At 43.2% G+C, this 20,697-nt stretch overlaps 1 protein-coding gene across 37 annotated transcripts in view; it reads right to left on the reverse strand.

Moving 5' to 3' along the window:
- LOC144285069 (aldo-keto reductase family 1 member D1) overlaps positions 1-20,697 on the reverse strand; it is a 204,743-nt gene that overhangs the window by 98,678 nt on the left and 85,368 nt on the right. For 23 of the 37 annotated variants that reach the window (XR_013353527.1, XR_013353526.1, XR_013353502.1 and 20 more), the window contains one exon: positions 10,486-10,601. The exons of the other annotated variants lie outside the window; for them this stretch is intronic. The gene's annotated coding sequence lies outside the window, so the exon portion shown is untranslated. Of the gene's footprint in view, positions 1-10,485; positions 10,602-20,697 lie in introns of those variants that run through there. 37 annotated transcript variants of the gene reach the window in all.

Consider the following 20,697-nt stretch of genomic DNA (forward strand, 5'->3'; position numbering starts at 1 on the left):
TGTTGCTGCTTATTTAAATAGAGTTCATTCGGAGCCCCAGGAGTGCCAATGTACTCCTGATGCGTTCCAGATGCCTCCTTCCTGAGCTACCAGGAGGGCTAGACACCTAAGCAGGGACCCTCAGGTGACTTAATTTGGTTCGCCAGTGCCTACTCAATCAAAGACCTGGGTTTTCCTTCTTGAAGAAACTCATGGAAAGGGCATATTTCTTATAGGTTCACATACTACTTTGTACAAAAAAAATGTCCTTGGTGCAGCTTATGCCAAGTTAGTATGAAGATTGTTCTTGAGTATTGCATGAAGGCTACGAAGTTCGAATGGCAAGTCATGGGTGTGAAAGCTTTAATTTGTCTACCTCATTTATTTTTTATTTTTGTAGCCATAGTGTCTATTTTCCTATTTTATGACCCTGGCTTAAACCTGAGTTGATGTGTGGTGGGAGCAGCTGGACATTGAAGATATTTTCATGATTCTTTTTTTTAACTCGAGCCCCCCCCCCCCACCTTTTGTATATGTAATGATGAAGCATGCTCTGATGGTTGAACAAGGAAGGAGAAAGAAAGACCTTAATTTCCGAGTGGAGAATCTCTTTCTTTGTGGAAAAGTAGATCAAGACTGTTAACAAATGTTGGTCTGTGTTATTGTGCCTGACTTTAGGATCCAAATTTTTTTTTTGCCACGTTTTGCTTTTCCTTCTGGAATTGTGAGTTGAGAACACAATGCTAGTACCTGTTTACACTGTGAAGTGGATATTGTTACAGAGAACACACCAGAGCCTTTCTCCCTGTTAAGCAAATCATGCCCGTGTGAATGTATGACCTGTGGAGAAACCCCTGTAGGTTTTACCTGCTGATACTGTCTGTCTTGGAGAATAAATTTTGGATGTTTTTTTTTCTTTCCCCCACAAAAAAATGAGCAAAATCATGTGATAATCATCTTTCTCTAACCGACTTATTTTGCTTAGCATAATAACTTCTAGTTCCAACAACACTGTGGCAAATACTAAGATTCCACTTTTTTGATGTCTGAGTAATATTCCATAGTGTATATATATATACACTGTGTTGCTTTCAAAACCCCTGCTCAGGCTGCTTCACCGCCTGTGAAGGAATTCCATCTCACTCAACTCCACCCAGCAAACATCCCTTTGGGAGATACTCATTTTTCCTTCTCTTCAACACTCTCCTGTCTATTCCTTGGGACCAAGGTCTCCCACTTTTGTACTCAGAGGCTTTTTCATGATGCTTCCATTATGAGTGATGACATGATTTGTGACATTAAAAATACTTGTGTCTCTCAGACAGGACATCTTAAGTTCTTGAATTAAGGGTATGGTTTATTCCTTATGGAGCCTAGAATATGGCCAGTGTCCAATATACATTAGCAGAGCTGCTGTTTCTGGCTTTCTATGAATGCCTCTTTTCTTGTCTATAAAGTACACCTGCTGTGGGGCTCAGAATGGAGAGATGACATACAGCCTGTGATGTATCCTAAGGGACTTGAGGAAAATTGCCATGGCTTCAGGCAGGTTTACCCTTACATTACAGATCACTACAATGTCAACTATTTTGTGTTATATGCAACCGATGAATTAATGAACACTACATCTGAAACTAATGATGTCCTGTATGCTGGCTAATTGAACTAAAATAGGAAATGAATGAAGTAAAATATGAATAAGCTTGACAAGTACTGTTTAGTGCTTGTATTGTTCCTATATTCATACCAAATGGAATAGGTGGGGGCAGTAGAAAGCATTTGAATTGCCATCAACATGGAGGTTACAGACTAGGAGCCAAAAATTGCTTCAGAAGGACTGCCATGGGGTAACATACCGACAATTATGGAAAAAAAAGGCAAGTCATCTTTCTTTCTTTTTTTTTTTTTGCAAGTCATCTTTCATTCATAGTGGCCTACAGACCAGAATTTAGAATTTCTTTTTTTAAGATTTTAATCGTTTATTCACAAGAGACACCCACAGAGAGAGGCAGAGACACAGGCAGAGGGAGAAGCAGGCTCCATGTAGGGAGCCGGACATGGTACTCGATCCCGGGACTCCAGGATCATGCCCTGGGCCAAAGGCCATGCTAAACCGCTGAGCCACCCAAGGATTCCCCCAGAAGTTAACATTTAGAAATATTTGGATATGACAGACAAAAGCAGCAATATGAAAGAAAACTGAAATCAAATGAAGTAATGATCAGTGTCTTGGTGCCTTCCCCTTCAACAGTTTTCAAAGGAAGAGCATCAGTTCCAGAGAAAATGCCACCTCTCCCACTTAGTTCCACCAGAAGCTTAGAGCAGTTGACAGATACTATAAGAATAAAGTACCACCACTAAACATGTCACTGTCTATATTCGCAAATGTGAGCAAAACCAAGGAGGATGTCCTGCTGCATTAAGACAAGTCATCCATGGGTGGCTCAGTGGTTTAGCGCTTGCCTTTGGCTCAGGGTGTGATCCTGGAGGCCTGGATCAAGTCCCACATAAGGCTCCCTGCATGGGGCCTGCTTCTCCCTCTGTCTGGGTCTCTGCCTCTCTCTCTCTCTCTCTCTCTCTCTCTGAGTCTCCCATGAATAAATAAATAAATCTTAAAAAAAGAGGTCATCTCAGGGCAGCCCAAGTGGCTCAGCAGTTTAGCACTGCCTTCAGCCCGGGGCCTGATCCTGGGGACCCAGGATCGAATCCCGCATTGGGCTCCCTGCATAGAGCCTACTTCTCCCTCTGCCTGTGTCTCTGCAGCTCTGTGTGTGTGTCTCTCATGAATAAATAAATAAAATATTTAAAAAGAGAGAGAGGTCATCCCAAACTAATCAAGAAGTCAAGAAGCCCCAGACAGATATGAGGCATTTCTCTGACATGTCCATCCCTTCCTTCACCATGAACTCTACTAGGTCATTATTAAGACATTAAGAACACAGCGACTGAGGTCAAATGGAAGTTCTTTTCTGTGCCTGTAAAAATAGTGAAATTTCGGAGACCTTCTTCAGAACTTTTCTGCTCCTTGACTTTCAGAATTGTACAAATATAACATTACACCCATCCTGCTCTAAATGTGAGGTAACAGAGGCTCGGGGAAAAATTGGCTAATCTACCCAGGATCACACAACTTGTTAAGAGCAAAACTTGATGCGTGTGCCTGCAAGACTTGGTTCATTTCCTCTTTGCTTCCCTCCCTGACAAAGAGATCTTCTATCCCTGGAGATGCTGAGCTTGAACACAAAGATCTTTCTCATAGAAATGCATAGTTCTGGAATCCTGTGGAAGAACTTGGAAATGACTTTCTGATAGGAAAAATATTACATATAGGAGTTGTTTTAGGCACAGATAACTAATGGAGAGAGATTTACTTTTCAAAAATGCATGATACTGTAAAAATACCAAAGAGTGCAGAAATAAAAGATGAGGCCAGGAGAGGTGATCTACAAAAATGTAGGTCTCCTGACATATTCAGTTACATGGATAATAATCAAATATCAATCTTGCCCTCCTGTCCTTTATTTACTTGGGAATAGATTCCCAAGCTGCTGTTCTTCAAAGGAGTTGTACCAAGTTCTGGATCTTATAAAGCCCAAAGAACTCATGGATACTTATTCTGACTTGTGTATTCTGCACAGAAGAATAAAAAATCTTCCTTCTCTTTCCTCCTTACATTCTTTATCACACTCAGATCTCTTACCAGCAACAGACAGCTCCTGAGATGCCTCTGTTGACCCTTGAGGATGAAATAGAGGCCAATCTCTTGACCCTTCAGCAAGACACTACAGAAGTCTAGCTGTAGGGTCAGATGTTCTCTTAATGAACCAACCAGTTATGGGCAACTCAGAGTACAAATTAGCAGGAACTTGGTACTAAAAAAGGGGGAGCCTCCAAGACACTTACAATATAAGTGTATAATATAAGAAATTATATTTCTTACAGTATAAGAAAAGGTTTATAATGAAAATAAGAACTGCCTTGCAGAGAAAAAAGACCAATAAGCTATACACATTATCAGCCCTGGTCCCATAGTTCAAGCCACAAGGGGATTTTTTAAACATTTAATCTAGACTCCAATATCCAAATAGGTAATACGTAAACAGTTATACTTAGATATGTGTTATAAACAAGATTGCAATAATGAAATATGGAAACCACTATAGAAATTAATAGTTTAACACATACCTTAAACATTAAAGAGAAATACACAGAAATTTATTAGTAAAAGACTATATTCACAATAAAAATGTAAACTAAACAGAATAAATAAATATCCAGGACCAAAAGAATAAGTAAATGCTTGCTATCTAAAAGCAAATTTTGTAGTAGAATATCTACCAAGACAGGGTTGCTTGGCTGGCTCAGTCGGTTAAGCATCAGATTCTTGACTCTTGATTTCAGCTCAGGTCATGGTCTTATGGTCCTGGGATCAAGTCTCACATCAGCTCTGTGCTCAGAGGGGTGTCTGCTGGAGATTCTCTCTCCCTCTCCTTCTGCCCCTGCATGCTTGCTTTCTCTCAAATAAACAAATAAATCTTTAGATAATGATAATAATAATATTAAAAGAATATCCACCAAGAAAATCAAGGAATAATCTTTTCTATTCTGGATGCACAGGCCACTTTTAAATATTATTTGCATTAGGTTTTCAAAACAAAGAGAAATTGATTTTCCTCCTGCCCAGGAAGGACTCAATTCAAATGTGTTTTTTCATCCTTTCTTAGAAATGCATATAGTTAGAAATGAAAGCAAAGGAAGAGATAACTTCCTGTAAAGAAGAAAGTAAGTATTATAGCAATTTCTCAAAGAAATAAAATAAAAGTCAATGAATTATCAGTAAGGTGCTCAAAAAAGATAATTATCTGTCAGAATTCTAAAGTTAATGAAAAGTCCTTTAAAAACAGAATTAAATACATTTTCATTTAAGAACAAACATAATGCTTTCTACAGAAAAGCATTATCTTCAGATAAATGATAGTGATCCCAGGTACAGGAAGCCTAAAGAATCAGGAAAGGAGAAAGAAAACAAAACATACAAAGCAAATTTTCAGGTGGTTAAAAAATAAGCAAGTAGTGTATAGCAATGCTAATTTTATAAAAAGTCACGTATGGCATATAAACACATACATGCACTAATATATATATAGGCAGAGCTAACTAATGGAGAAAGTATATTATACATATATAGAGAGATAAATTATATTATATATAATTTATATACTTAAATACATATATTTATATATTTAATTTATATATTTAGATACATATATTTATATATTTAAATACATATATTTAAATAAACTAATACACTAGTATCATAGTACACAAGCCATAAAGGTAAAAATTAGTTAAATCCCGAAGACACATGAAATACTAGTTCATTCTTGACATTAGTCTTTAGTAAGTCAAGGTTGTAAGTTTTCCTTTTTGAATATTACTTTAAATATAAATGAATTAAACTCCCAAACCTAAAGACATAGAATGGCAGCATGGATTAAAAATTTTAAACAAAGCTGCAAACAAAAGAATCATGATCTAATTACATAATGTCTACAAGAGACTCCCATTGTATCTAAAGATACACATAGATGAAAAGTTAAAGGAAAGAAAAAATATGCCATGCAAATAGGCACCAAAGAGAGCTAGGGTGGCTATTTTAATATCAGACAAAATAGGCATTAAGCCCAAAACTGTTCCAATGACAAACAAGGACAGTGTATATTGTTAAAGAATCTATACAGTAAGAAGATACGGTACTTAAAATCATATACATGACAAATATTAGAACTCCCATATGTATGAAGCAAACACTGACAAAATCAAAGGGAGAAAAGGAAATAGTTCTACAATAATTGATGCAAATATCAATATCTACTTTCAATGATGGGTAAAATAACCAGATAGGCCAGATAGAAGATCTGTATAGAAATAAAGTGACTTAAAAAAAAGAAATAAAGTGACTTAAAAGGTAGCATATCAGTTAGTCCTTGTGGATAATTCAGTAAACTCCACCCAACAACAACATAAAAATCAAGTGCATGTGAGACATTCTCAAAAAGACCATGTGTTTGGCTACAAAAAAATTCTTAGTAAATTTAAAAAGATTGAAATCATACAATGTATCATTTCTGTTCACAATGGAATAAAGGTAGAAATCAATGACAGAAATCTATGACCAATGAAAACTGGAAAGTATGCAAATGTGCGGAAATAAAACAACATCTTCTTAAACAGTCAACAAGTAAAAGAAAAACACAAGAAAAATTAGAAAATACCTCAGGATAAATGAAAACAAAAATACAGTATTCTGAAACCTGTGGAAAGCAGTGAAAGCAGTGCTAAGAGGGAAGTTCTTATATGTAAACACATAAAAAAGAAATCTTGTCTAAATATAATAACTCAACTTTACACCTTATAAATTAGTAAAGGAAGAGCAACCTGAACCTAAAGATAGAAGAATGAAGAAAGTAAAGATTAGAGAAAAAATAGAGTATGGAAAAAATATAGAAAATATCTTAGAAAGTTAGTTCTTTGAAGATAAAAACAAAATAGGCAAAATTTTGGCTGCATTGCCTATGGAGAAAAAAGAGTAAAGTTAGAAGTGAAAGTGGGGATATGATTAGTGAAGTGATGGAAATATAAAAAGTATGGAAGGAGCCTCGGTGTCCATTGAAAGATGATGGATAAAGAAGATGTGGTTTAGGTATACAATGGAATATTCCTCAGCCATTAGAAACGACAAATACCCACCATTTGCTTCAATGTGGATGAAACTGGAAGGTATTATGCTGAGTGAAGTTTCAATCGGAGAAGGACAAACAGTGTATGTTCTCATTCATTTGGGGAATATAAATAATAGTGAAAGGGAATAGAAGGGAAGGGAGAAGAAATGTGTGGGAAACATCAGAAAGGGAGACAGAACATAAAGACTCCTAACTCTGGGAAATGAACTAGGGGTGATGGAAGGGGAGGAGGGCGGGGGTGGGGGGTGAATGGGTGACGGGCACTAAGGGGGACACTTGACGGGATGAGCACTGGGTGTTATTCTGTATGTTGGTAAATTGAACACCAATAAAAATAAATTTATTAAAAAAAGGAAATATAAAAAGTATTATAAGGATGCTTTGAATATTTGTATGTTAACAAATTAGATAACTTAGATGAAATGGACAATGATAGAAACACACAATCCACCATAACTAAGTGAAGGAAGAGAAAACCTAACAAATGAATAACTAGTAGGAGATTGAATTGGTTTTGTTGACTGTTTCTTTTGCTCTGCAGAAGCTTTTTAGCTTAAGTCCCAATAGATAGAGGGCTGGTATCCAAGATCTATAAAGACTTTATTAAAATCAACAGCAAACAAACAAACAATCCAATCATGAAATGGGCAAAAGACATGAACAGAAATTTCACCAAGAAGACATAGACGTGGCCAACAAGCACATGAGACAACGCTCCACTTCACTGGCCATCAAGGAAATACAGATCAAAACTACAATGAGATCCCACCTCACACCGGTGAGAATGGGGAACATTAACAAGGCAGGAAACCACAAATGTTGGAGAGAATGTGGAGAAAGGGGGACCCTCCTGCACTGTTGGTGGGAATGTGAACTGGGGCAGCCACTCTGGAAAACTGTGTGGAGGTTCCTCAAGGAGTTAACAATGGATCTGCCCTACGATCCAGTAATTGCACTGCTGGAAATTTACCCCAAAGATACAGATGCAGGGAAACGCCGGGACACTTGCAACGGGATGTTTATAGCAGCAACATCCACAATAGCCACTCTGTGGACGGAACCTCGGTGTCCATCGACAGATGAATGGATCAAGAAGCTGTGGTCTCTTTACATAATGGAATACTCCTCAGCCATTAGAAACGACAAATACCCACCATTTACTTTGCCATGGATGATGGAACTGGAGGGTACTATGCTGAGTGAAAGAAGTCAGTCGGAGAAAGACAATCATTATATGGTCTCATTCATACAGAGAATATAAAAATTAGTGAAAGGGACTATAGGGGAAAGGAGAGAAAATAAGTGGGAAATATCAGAAAGGGTGATAGAACATGAGAATCTCCTAACTCTGGGAAACGAACAAGGGGTAGTGCAAGGGGAGGTGGGCAGGGGGACCAAGTGACTGGGTGACAGGCACTAAGGGGGGCACTTGATGTGATGAGCACTGGGTGTCATACTATATGCTGGCAAATAGAACTCCAATTAAATATATATATATGCAATAAAATTCAAAATGTGCACTTTCAAGTATAAAAGAGAGAGAGAGAGAGAGAGAGAGAGAGAGAGAGAGAGATTGAATTGGTAATCAAAAATCCCCAACAAAGGAAAGTCCTAAACAAGATGGCTCCACTTGTGAATTCTACCAAATATTTAAAGGAGAATTAACAACAGTACTCCTCAAACAATCTCTAAGTATTGAAATGTAGGAAATACTTCCTAACTCATTGTATAAGGCTAGCAGTACCCTGATACCAAAGCCTAACAGAGACACTACAAGAAAAGAAAGTATAGACCAAGATGCCTTATAAACATTGATATAAAAGTCTTCAACAAAGTACAAGCACAATTAATTCAAAAGCATACTGAAAGGATTATACACCACCACGGCCAACCAGGATTCTATTACTCGAATGCAAGCATTGTTCAACATCGGCAAAGCAATCAATGTAGTAGAGTGCATGAATAAAATCACAATAAGCAGAGATCTCAATTGATGCAGAGAAAGCATCTATAAGGTTCACCAGCTTTCTTAACCAAAAGCCTTCAATAAACTACTAATAAAAAGAAATTTCCTCAGCATATTAATCAAAATCATATTAATCATTTTAATCAATAAAAATCTACAGCTAACATCAGACTCAAGGTTGAGAAACTGGAAGGTTTTTTTTAAGGTACAAAGCAAAGAGGTCAGAGTTCATTACTTCTATTTCACTTAGTAGTGAAAGTACTACTCTGAGCAATTAATCAAGAAAAAGCATCCAAATCTGAAAAGAAGTAAAATTATCAATCTCTCTACACAAGTCACTTGATCATATATATAGAAAACCCTAAACGGTACACATACACACAGACTGCTAACGAAACTTTTTTTTCAAATTGCAACCTGCAAAATTGACACACAAAAAGCAGTAGCGTTTCTAAACAATAAAAGTGAACACCAATAAGTATAAATTAAGAACCAGTTCAATCATGGAGACACTGATCATGTGTGGGACATAAACGAAGAATACTGATCTATAGGGTCAGGTCAATTCATCTCCAAAATGATGGGCAATACGTTTTAAAAGGGATTTTTGGGGAGTGTTGGACCAGAAAATTTTTTTAATACAACAGACTCAGCTGACAATTAGGTGGGGAAGACAAGAATCTGAAGTGGGATCATGAATTATATTTTTATGAACTAAATCAACCTGAATTTGACCAAATAAAATAATCATCTGCTGAAAAATAAAGGCTAAAAACAGAATAGAAAAGTGTCAAATGACAAGTCCACTGGCCAATTTGCATGCACCAAGTTTGGACCTGTTTCTTCCTCAATTCAAGGGTCTGTGGGGATTTCCTCTTTCCCTATACAATCCACCAGGGGGTCCGATGGACAGTTTGAGATGCTATGAACTCTGACCTCCGTGGGCTTAGCGGAGCAGAATGTCCTCCTTGGTGTAGTGACCTCAGCCAGTCAAGCCCAGGCCTTCCTGGAGCACACAGCTCGCCTATGTCCCAGGACGAGAACCCTGCCCCTGTGGGACAGCATTGGCAGTGACACAATGGTCATTCCCAGGTCTCCAGCCTGCCAGCTTTCACACTGGAAAGACAGCACGGGTTCTCTTGGTCCCTGGCACTCAGACCCGGCCAGGGTATTGCCAGTGGGGATGGAGGGCTGTGCATTGGCCCCAAAAGAACACTTTTACCCCCTATTTCTCTGTCCTCTGTCCTCTACCTGACATCCATTCCTGCATATGTCACCCTTGGGAAATGTCTCCATCTTGTAGTATCTACCTGGGGATTTCTCTCATCCTTTCTGTGGTACCCCTTCGATTCAGTCCTGGAGATGTTTGTCAAGTCGAATGCCTTGGACATACATGCAGATGACAGGCCATACAAGGCATGACAGGATGCTGTTGATGCACTTTTGACATCAGGGAGGAGCACACAAAGGTCCTGCCTTACATCGATGCTTCCTCCATTGGACCGGCTCTTCCATCCGCTCTGCTCATGAGGACAGTCACGAAGGACAATCACCTGTTCTTCTCTGAGGATGGTATGGGCTCCAGAGGTGTCCGCCAATGACCTTCACACGCCAACCGGCCCACCATTCCCACACATACAAGGTATAAGGCAACTTCATGGGCACCAAGGGAAAAATGGGTGCAAAGACCGCGCCACTCAACTGCACTGGTCAGAGTGGAAGTGGAGCCCCGCCGTCCCCAGGAGGCCCATGGAGCCCAGCGAGTCCCCACAGGGCACAGCACGGGGAAGCAGTGCACACTCACCCTCACATAATCACAAGATTCTGTGTCTTCCTTCCAGGTGCGCTTCTGCCCCTCCCGGGGTCTCCTGGGGAACCTGTGGAGCAGGGCCTTCCTCTGCTCGGCTACTTGCCTGCACAGAAATCAAAGCATTGAGAGGAGAAGGAACTCCCTTCCCCGTCTTCCAGCCCGACGCCAGCCCTGGGTTTGGGCCAACATGGTCCTTTCCCTCGTCAGCCATTCTACGCCCACCTCTGCCCCCACCCTGACTACAGTGACCCACCAGGTCGTCCAGGCAGTTTCTAACATGCAGGGCCTGTGACAGGGTCTGCCTTGGCATGTGCCAAGCTCCACACACTCACTGGTGTAGGGTCACTTGTCCAGCCACAAACCCCACACCAAATCAGCAAGGACAGCACCATCACCCAAATGTGGACCCTGTTAGCCTGGGGGCTCCTCTGCCTGCCTCGCCTAGCCTGGCTCTGCCCGCACGCCGCACTGCACACACTGGATGCACACGGATGCGGGGTCTGTCGTATCAGCCCTGGCATTCGGTTCAGCAAGCCCCATTCCACACCTTCATCTCTCTACCTTCTCCCTCTCAGCTTGGTTCAACAGCCCAGCCTGGTCCCGCTGGTCCCGCTCACTCCACGGCTCCACTTTCTCTTTCAGCCTCCTGGAGCCCAAGGCCACGGGAACGAGGGTCGGACCCCAGTGTTTTTTGGGACATCTGATGCTTGATGCCTTGTATTCAAAGGCTTCACAGTCCCTGCAGTTTACCTGGTGGAGGAAGGGGGAGGGGTCAGGGCATCCACTCAAATGCCAGGGAACCTGCCAAGCACACGAATGTGAGGCCACCCTCAGGGAGTGGCACATGGGAGGAGGACAGGGGACATCGTATCTGGCTAGTGAGGTGCCAGCATAGTGAAGACCTCTGGATGCTTCCTCCCCCAGCCCGTGGAAGGGAGGGGAGGGGAGGTGGGATTGCAGGTGTCAAGTTGAAGACAGGGGGAAAATCATTAAGATTCGGGACAAACACAAGCCTGGATCTGATCCTATGGTGCCTGAGGCTGATGCTCAGCTCTGAGCCTCTGAGTGTGTAGCCTGCTGGGATTCCAGCCGATGTCAGGATGGACAACTGAGTCCGGACGACGATCAGCCAGGACACTAGCCTGTCTCAAGACTCCTGGCAGAGCTCCTGCTTCAAAACCCATGCCAGCCTCCCCACTTACCCTGGGATCCTCCTCCTCCGGTCTGGGAACTCTGAGCGCCAGTCCTGCTGTCTGTGGCCTCTTGCCTTTCTGGGCTCTCAAGGGTCTGTCGGGCCCAAGCTGGGCCTGATGGGCCACCATCTTTCCCACGTCCTGAAGGGACAAGTCAGTGGGTGTCTGGGATGGGATTCAGGTAGCCTGAGGGAAAAGAAACAAGGGAGTCCTATTCACCATGACCCAGGCCTGTTCCCTGTACCATCTTCCCAAGGGGGCATTAGCGAGTGTCAGGACATTCATGGCAAACACACATTTCCCTCTGTCACTTCTCTTTCCTCCTTCCTGCCTACACTCTCCTGGCCAAGCCACATCCCTGCCTTGAGGAAGGCCAACCATAAGCAAGGTTGTTGAGTCTGCCTAGAAGGACTCTTGCCAACACTATCATTAAGTCTGTCCAAATCTCCTGTGGAAGCAAAACCAGGGATGGGACCTCTCCCGATTGAGGTCCAGAGGGACCTCTGAGATCCACCATGAAGGACTCAAAGGGCACAAGCTTCAGGAAAGGGGGCTTCCCTCTCTAATCTCTGAATGCCCCAGGTGACACCCCAGGAAGCCATGGTTAAGTCCAAACTCACTTGGGAAAATACATTCTCCTCTACTCGATGGGAAGCTGCCCATATGAGCTTATGAACACGTCCATTCCATGTGTTCTTGGCAGTGCCCCCAATTAACTGCCATCCAGAATTTGGGATATGAATTTCTTTTCACCTTGTGTAACCAGCTAATTTTTCTATTGAAAAAAATATCAGTTACTTACAGGAGAGAGTGTGTGTGAGTGTGTATAAGGAGAGTGATCACCTGAGCTGTAGGAAGGACAGAGGGAGAGGCAGACACTCCATGGGCAGGAACCCACTGAGGGCCTGGATTCATCTCCAGAGCCTGAGATCATGACCCAACACAAGTCAGACCCTGAAACAATGGAGCTGCCCAGGTGCCCTGATCCTGTATCTTCTCTAGGTCTGCAGTGTTCACTGAGACATTTACGGGCCTTCTGTCCCTGCTCATCCACCACCCCCACACCGATGTGACACCTGAGGCCCTATTCTATTGGCATTGGAACCTCCAGGTGTCCAGGGCTTTCACAGCCATGCCTTGGCTAGGTCTCTGTTCTCAGGACATGTTAGACCAGAAAGAGTCTTTAACCCCCAGAGGAAGGGCTGATCCCTCCATCATTTCCTCATTGTCCCATTTCTTGGTCAGGGAAGGTAGGACCAGTGGTCTGGAAACTCATGTGAAGTGCAATTGTGTTCCTCCCATCTGTCAGGAGAGGCTGAGAAAGGTCCTGGACAGACTCCACTGCAAGAGACTGTGTGTCCCATGGGGGAGAGGGATGGTCAGGAATGGCCACTTCTGTTCCTCCCTGACTTTTATACTGCCCCAAGGTCATGTGATGATTCACCCACTTGAAAGACATCCATCTAATCCTTTTAGCTGCAGCAGGGATTGAGCCAATCAGCAGCTGCAAGGAGGCTAATGATGCCCTCATGAGAACGATTTCAATTACTGTGTGTGTGCCTGGGTGTGTGTGTATGTCTCTGAATGGAGATGTCAGTCCATGAGGATTTGGTGGATACCAAAATCTCTGCAAGTGAAAATAAATATATTGGTGTATTTCAGCATGGGAATTAACCTCAGGACTCATGTTTCCTGAACTATTGGTATTTTACCAACACTTCTGCTCAATTTAGAGCTAATGGCAATAAAAATGGCATCGAAGTTTGAGGATATTCATGATGTAACATCCTGTTTTGTTAATTAAAACTTTCTGTTAAAAACTGAAATATCATAAAGAGCATCCTACACAAGTTTTTTATTGGACTCCATGGATACAGAATCAATATGCTATAACATGGTGGCTTTGGAGAGGACGCATTTATTCTCTTAGTGTCCAGGGATGACAAGAGCATCAAGAATTCAGCATGGCCCCAGGGTTTGTGAAGCCTAGTCACTGACCAAGGCCTGGTAAAATGTTCCTGTTTCTCTTGGCCTCTGTTGAGTAAAGAAGACAAATGGACTTAGGTTTCCACCTTTTCTGAGACTTCTCCAATTTCCTAAACTTCATTATTCTTGTAGTTCTATCCTGCACAAGGATGCCTCTTCTTCCAATGCAAAGGATCGTGGTCACAGGTAGGAATATATTGTCATGTCGACTCAAAAATCTTTCAGCAGACACTACCAATTCTGTAGGTGGAATTGGCCTTAATGACACGTTCATACCACAAGCTAACCCAGTGCCCTCCTCCCTGCATCTACAACTGCCAAGCCCATAATGTAGAAAAAGGCACAAGCCTACAACATACGCCAACTGAATCAAGAGAATATAAAGGACGTTGGTGTAGAATTCCCTGAGGAACAGTTAAAATTAGGCATATAAACACTGCATTTAGGATATAGACTCTTGTAGGGAAGGGAGTTACAAAGCAATGTTTCCAAAAATCACAAAACCAGCCAGAGGATTTCTCTTGTGGTGGACCCAGGCCACACCTAGGCAGAAAATGATATTCATCAAAACCTTCATAATCTTTGTAGATTGGAATCCTAGTCGAGACAGATGGAAGTGTAGAAGCAAAGCAATGGACGCCATATTCCAAAATAATTGGTTACAGCTACAAACATTCTGGCTGGTGAGGAGAACGTGTTCCTATGTGATACCTGAGCTCCTTTGGGAGAGTGATCTTCCCTGTCCTAGAGGACTAACATCTAACACTCCTGGGCTCGCTTGAGGTTACTCAAAAAGGAAAAGGACATTCATTAAGATTTCCACTGAAAATAGAAACTCAACAAATTCTGTTCAGAAATGGGCAGGGGCAGTTAGGGAGGTTGAGAAAGATTTAAAGGTGCTGTCTGTTGTGGGAGGCATGATTAGGAGGTGGGCTGACCTGAATGGTATCTATAAGAAAGGGACCACACCCAAATCCCTTAACCCAATCAAGCGATTAGAACATATTAGAGGATTCTGTGCCTAATACGAGGGCTGAGTAAGCCATAAAAGATGGAGGTGAGGGTCACTCTCTGCCATTTGGGACTGACTCAGTGAGAGAAGCATCCCCCTGGGATCTGAGGCTCCTGGTTGAATTTATCTTGTGGCAACTGTTTCTGGAGACATGGATGCTGCCTACCTCCATGGCTCAGAGGAGTCTCAGTTCAACAAATCTCCCAAACTCTAATCATGTGGTCAAAGAGAGGTGGTGCTGAAGTCCACGGAGGACCCTCTCTGCCTGAGAGGACATCCCCTGCATCAAAAGCACTCTCCTCCCTGACTGATCCTTTGGCTCCCGCATCAGCAGGGCTCCCTCCCACCAAGATGCCTCTGAGTTGGAAGAGCCTTTCCCAGGTGGGAGCTGGGCCTCAGAACATGGGGGACACTTGCTATGTGAATGCAACCCTACAGTGTCTGACCTACACAGAGCCCCTCGCCAGCTACATGCTGTCCCAGAAGCACAGAACAACCTATAGGAAGCAGACATCCTGCATGCTGTGCACTCTGCAGGCTCACATGACCCGGGTTCTCTGCCATCCTGGACGTGTGCTCCGGCCCCCGCCACTCCTGCTCACCGCCTCCCACAGACACAAGCAGGAAGATGCCCATGAGTAGTTAATGTTCATTCTGGATGCAATGCAGCAAGCATGCTTGCCTGAGGACAAGCCCTCAGACCCTCAGCAACCCCAGGACAGCACCCTCATCCGGCAAATCTTTGGGGGGTACTGGAGGTCTCAAATCCAGTGTCTCCAGTGCCAAGGCATTTCCAGCACTCTGGAACCTTACCTGGACATCAGCCTGCACATCGGTGTTGCTCAGAGTGTCAGCCAAGCTTTGGAGCAGTTGGTGAAGCCCGAAATGCTCGAAGGTGAAAATGCCTACCATTGTAGTAAGTGTCTAGGGAAGGTGCCTGCGTCCAAGGTGTTGACTTTGCACACTTCCCCAAAGGTCCTCGTCCTGGTCTTGAAACGATTCTCAGACTTCACAGGCAACAAAATGACTAAGGAGGTGCAATATTCTGAGCGCCTTGACATGCAACACTACGTGTCTGAGCAGAGGGCAGGACCCTTGGTTTATGTGCTCTATGCCGTGCTGGTGCATGCTGGGAGGAGTCGCCACAGCGGGCATTATTTCTGTTTCGTAAAGGCAGGAAATGGCCAGTGGTATAAAATGGATGATGCTAAGGTCAGCGCCTGTGATGTGACTTGTGCACTGCGCCAATCTGCCTATGTCCTCTTTTACATGCAGAAGACCGATCTGGAAAGACACCTTGTGAGAGAGTCAGTCGAGGGAGGAATCGCATCTCCCGAGGCAGACCCCACGGTCGTGGGTGAGGCCTCATGAGAGCCAGCAACGGATCCCTCTGTGAACCTTCCTGATTTGGAGGAGCGTGGGGAAGAGACCTCAAGGCAACAAATCGCATTAGACCAGCGGAGATGCCTCCAGGAACGCAACCGACCTAAGCCTGAGCTTCATGAGAGGAGAAGAGAAATCGCTCTTCCTGAGAACGCAGTCATCCTTCACCACTCCAAATACAGACCTGAGATGCCGAAGAATCATCCTCAACAGACCGTCGACCTGCTCAACACTGCAGCTGGGATGGTCCCACCTCAGGTGGCCGGGGACGTGGCCAAAGTCCCGCATGTGCCAGGGAGAGCCAGACCTACCAAGAGGACAAGTAAGAAGGGACACAGGACTGGGGAAGCAGTCCAGGGATGTGTCTAGTAACTTTGTTGCACATGGGCACACACACACCCACACCCACAACGTCACTCACTCATGGAACCCAAACACAGTCCCATACTGGAAATATTTTGTGTTATATGAAGTGTGTGTTCTGTAGGTATGGAAGAACCATCCATCCGGGTGTGTTCATGGGATACGATCTTCAACTGAAACTAGAGGACATTGATATTTAAACCTGGTTTATTGTCATGATCTTATATTGGGATAGTGTGGATTTCATATGGGGTCTATCCAGGAACCTGCCTCTCCTTCAGCCTTGGGGAGAGTGGGGGCCACTTGCAGGTGAGAAGCAGTGAGCAGTCAGGATTGAGGGTGGATATGATGCTGAGGACCTGGAGTTGAAATGAGTATGTTTGACCCTCTGGTCATGCTCCCCGCTTCCCATTCCTTCTCTTCTATTTATATTGAAAGAATATTTGTCTGAACGGAAGTGTGCATGGGTTCTTGCTAGCGATGTGTTTTGGTCATTGCTTGGAAATTGTAAGAAGGGAATTAAATGCTTATTTTGGGGGAGATAACTGCATCCAGCCTGATTGAACCACGGCGATTATATTATGTTCCCTTCACTCTCTCACATTAAGACTGAAGAGAAGCAAACTGACAAGGACTCTTATTCTAAAGGGAAATGCCCAGCCTCCCACCGAACATAAGTTTTTAGGAATATTTTGCCGCTATCTGCTATGTGGCACCTCCTGACACAGAAGAAGTGGACTCTGGATTTCAGACCAGTTCAAATTCAAATTTAGACCTGGGTGGATACCTCAGGAAAACAGTGCCAAGTTCATGAATCTAGCAAAATGGTTTTTGAGGTCAAGTTATAGGTGCTCTGTATTATCGTTTTATTTCTTACAGAAGAGATTGACAAATTCATTGTAGAATGGAAATCATTGCATGACCACCAAATGCCTCTGAGTGTGACCATAGATGTGCAGTTGTAACATCTCATCATAATGTATTTTCACTCTATATTCAAACTTGGACATGCCACCCTTACTGGAGAGTAAGGGACAATAGGATCTGTGCAGAAGAAATCACACTTTTCTGTAGATTTTCATATATCAAAGGCAGATTAGAGATATAAAGTGTCAGGGTTTCTTTCATGTGTGGGAATTGTGTTTCTTTTGACCAATACAGTTTATTGTGTCGTAAAGAGTGAGGGAACCTGTGTGCATGTCTTGCTGAGAGCTCCCTAAGAAGACCTGCAGGTATCCCCATCCTCTGATGACTGTCATAGGGAATGAGACAGCTCATGGACTCGGGGACTTGTCCTCCACAGCAGAGGACCCTGAGGAGGTGTCTGTTTTAATGAGGACATGTCCCCCTCCTGGACTGATGTGGTGAACCAGCAATTTCTCCACTGAACTGGATGGAAATGGTCAAGTCCACAATGTGATGGGTGTCATGCTTTTGGGCGCCTACACATACACTCCCTCCACTACACAGATACTGCAGTTTTTCTTTAGGTAAATCTTTGGGACTCTCAAAGGGTGCTTACCAATCCAGAATGTCAAGTTTGTCTTATTGAAATACATTTTCTAACGAATGGAGGGAAATCATCCTGGCAATTTGTAAATTGGTTGTAAACAGAAATTAACAAGTTAACCTGAAATTGTTTTATAAATCCCTGAATTTCTGATTTAGAAAAATATCCCATCCAGAGTTCTGAAAATTACACCATGTTTTCTCCTAGAAGACGTTTTCTGTACTTGTTGATATTATTTTTCTGAAATTGTTATGGGGAATATTGTACCTACTTTGTTCATTTTTTTTCTAAAATGCTATTAGGAAGTTGAGTGTTTTTGTATTCTTTTTTTTTTTAATTTTTATTTATGATAGTCAGAGAGAGAGAGAGAGAGAGAGGCAGAGACATAGGTAGAGGGAGAAGCAGGCTCCATGCACTGGGAGCCCGACGTGGGATTTCATCCCGGGTCTCCAGGATCACGGCCTGGGCCAAAGGCAGGCGCTAAACCACTGCGCCACCCAGGGATCCCTGTTTTTGTATTCTTAATAAAAGATTCCCACGTATGATTTAGTGTGTATGCTTTTACTCCTCAGTATTTCAGAACTTTGAAATAGTTATTTATTTCCAGGCTGGCTCCTCACAGAGGCTTCTTTGTCTGTTTACCCTGAGCGGAATTCCCACAGCCACCTCTAGGTCACCTGCAGCTCAAATTCATATTGTCCCTCTATGGGAATGTCTCACTCCTACTCACTGGCTCAATATAGGGGAAGCGCCAGCAGCCATTTAAGAGGAAATGCAATGGGACATAGGGACATTATTCTTCAGGGTCTCTTCAGTTATGAGGACTCTGACCAGGAAGAAGGGCGTGTGAGAAATTAGGGGGGGGAGTAGATCTGAACCAGGAGCACCCCATCTCTGGCCAAGGCTAGCAGAGACCCCTAGGAGGGATGACATGGAGATGGTTGGATAGCACACTGTGGGGACTGTGGAGGCTGGACAGTCAGCAGATGAATTATCTGGGTAGGTGTCTGGAGGTCAATGCTCATCCTGTCCAGGTATGCAATAGTTATTCGAGGGGTATCTCTCTCTATCAAGATCTATTAGTCATGAGGACATACCGAAGAATCTGCATAGCCTCCCACAGAACAGATTCCCCAGTCCTTTCCTGGGAACACGGAATTGCCAATCCTGGATGGAATTCTAGGTAGACCTCCTACCTGTTTCCAGGTTACAATATGTTGAGTCCTGGCTCCATCAACCTGTGGCAAGATGTCAGGCTGGAAATGTTTTCACAATAGGGATCTGGGCTGAAACTGGGTTTTTGGGACAGCCCCAAGGCTAGATTCCATGGTGGTACGTGGAGGTTTAACCTGGGAGGCCACATCCAATCAATAATCTGTGAGCCTGACAACAAGGGTAGGTTCCTGGCCAGGGTGGGTGAATGTAAGCTGAAGAATTACCTGACTTCCCTTCATGAGCTTTTGTGTTGTCCAGCAGGAGAAAACAAAGTCAGGACTTTTGACAGGAGATATCCCAGGGCATGTGTGCCTCGTGGCAGGTTTGAGCTCATGCAGGAGACTTGTGGAAACAGCTTCTAGGTTTATGTATACAATGGAATATTCCTCAGCCATTAGAAACGACAAATACCCACCATTTGCTTCGATGTGGATGGAACTGGGGGTATTATACTGAGTGAAATAAGTCAATCGGAGAAGGACAAACATTATATGGTCTCATTCATTTGGGGACTATAAAAAATAGTGAAAGGGAATAAAGGGGAAAGGAGGAAAAAATGAGTGGGAAATATCAAGGAGGGAGACAGAACATGAGAGACTCCTAACTCATGGAAACGGACTAGGGGTGGTGGAAGGGGAGGTGGGTGGGAGGTGGGGATGACTGGGTGATGGGCACTGAAGGGGGGCACTTGATGGGATGAGCACTGGGTGTTATTCTATATGTTGGCAAATTGAACACCAATGAAAAATAAATTTATTAAAAAAATGAAACATAGTATAAATATTAAATATTCCAGAAAAAAAAAAAAGGGAAACAGCTTCTAGGGAGATTGCCTCCTCACATGGGAAATGCATCATCCCATTACCATCTGCTCTAATAGAAGATACTGCAGATGGACCACATCTTACCTCTGCCTCTCCACTTGTTGGTCAGCAACCGCAGTAAAGGCATGGAGATAAGAACAATCCATTGCCCAGTGATATTATTAAAAGTGCTCATTTTAATGGGAAAAGAAACCCAACTGAGTGGTGATAAGGGAACATAAAATACATGAGCCTCCTGTTACCAGAGGGTGAGATGAGAAGGTTTCAATACAGTGTTTTAGTTTCTTTAGAAGAAGCCATTGCAGTTGTTCTTCTGGCAGTGGACAGAGCTAATCCTGTCTTTAAAATTTTTGGTGATAGTGTGTGTGATGCACAACTTGGAAATGTATGGAATCAATACATTGTGTTGCATTAGGGATTTTTCCATTTGGAGACATCTAAGTAAATCAGTTCCATGTGGCGGCTATAGCAAGTTGGGTCTCACATGCCAGTGATCATACAGAAGCAAAGAATCGAAGGAAAGATGGTACCTGCAGACTCCATAAGCAAGGAAGGGAACTCAGGGAGAGAATGGAATTTTAAGAAATCCCTCACAGAGTAAGAGCATGGGAGTGAAGACACTCTGGTTACAGAGAAGTGAGACAGTAGTGGATAAGGAGAAGCACCACCACCACGAAGGATTCAGACGCTGCCAATTCCTTCCAATGTGGCTG

The sequence above is a fragment of the Canis aureus genome, chromosome 15 (assembly GCF_053574225.1).
Source record: "Canis aureus isolate CA01 chromosome 15, VMU_Caureus_v.1.0, whole genome shotgun sequence".
NCBI classification, from domain to species: Eukaryota; Metazoa; Chordata; class Mammalia; order Carnivora; family Canidae; genus Canis; species Canis aureus.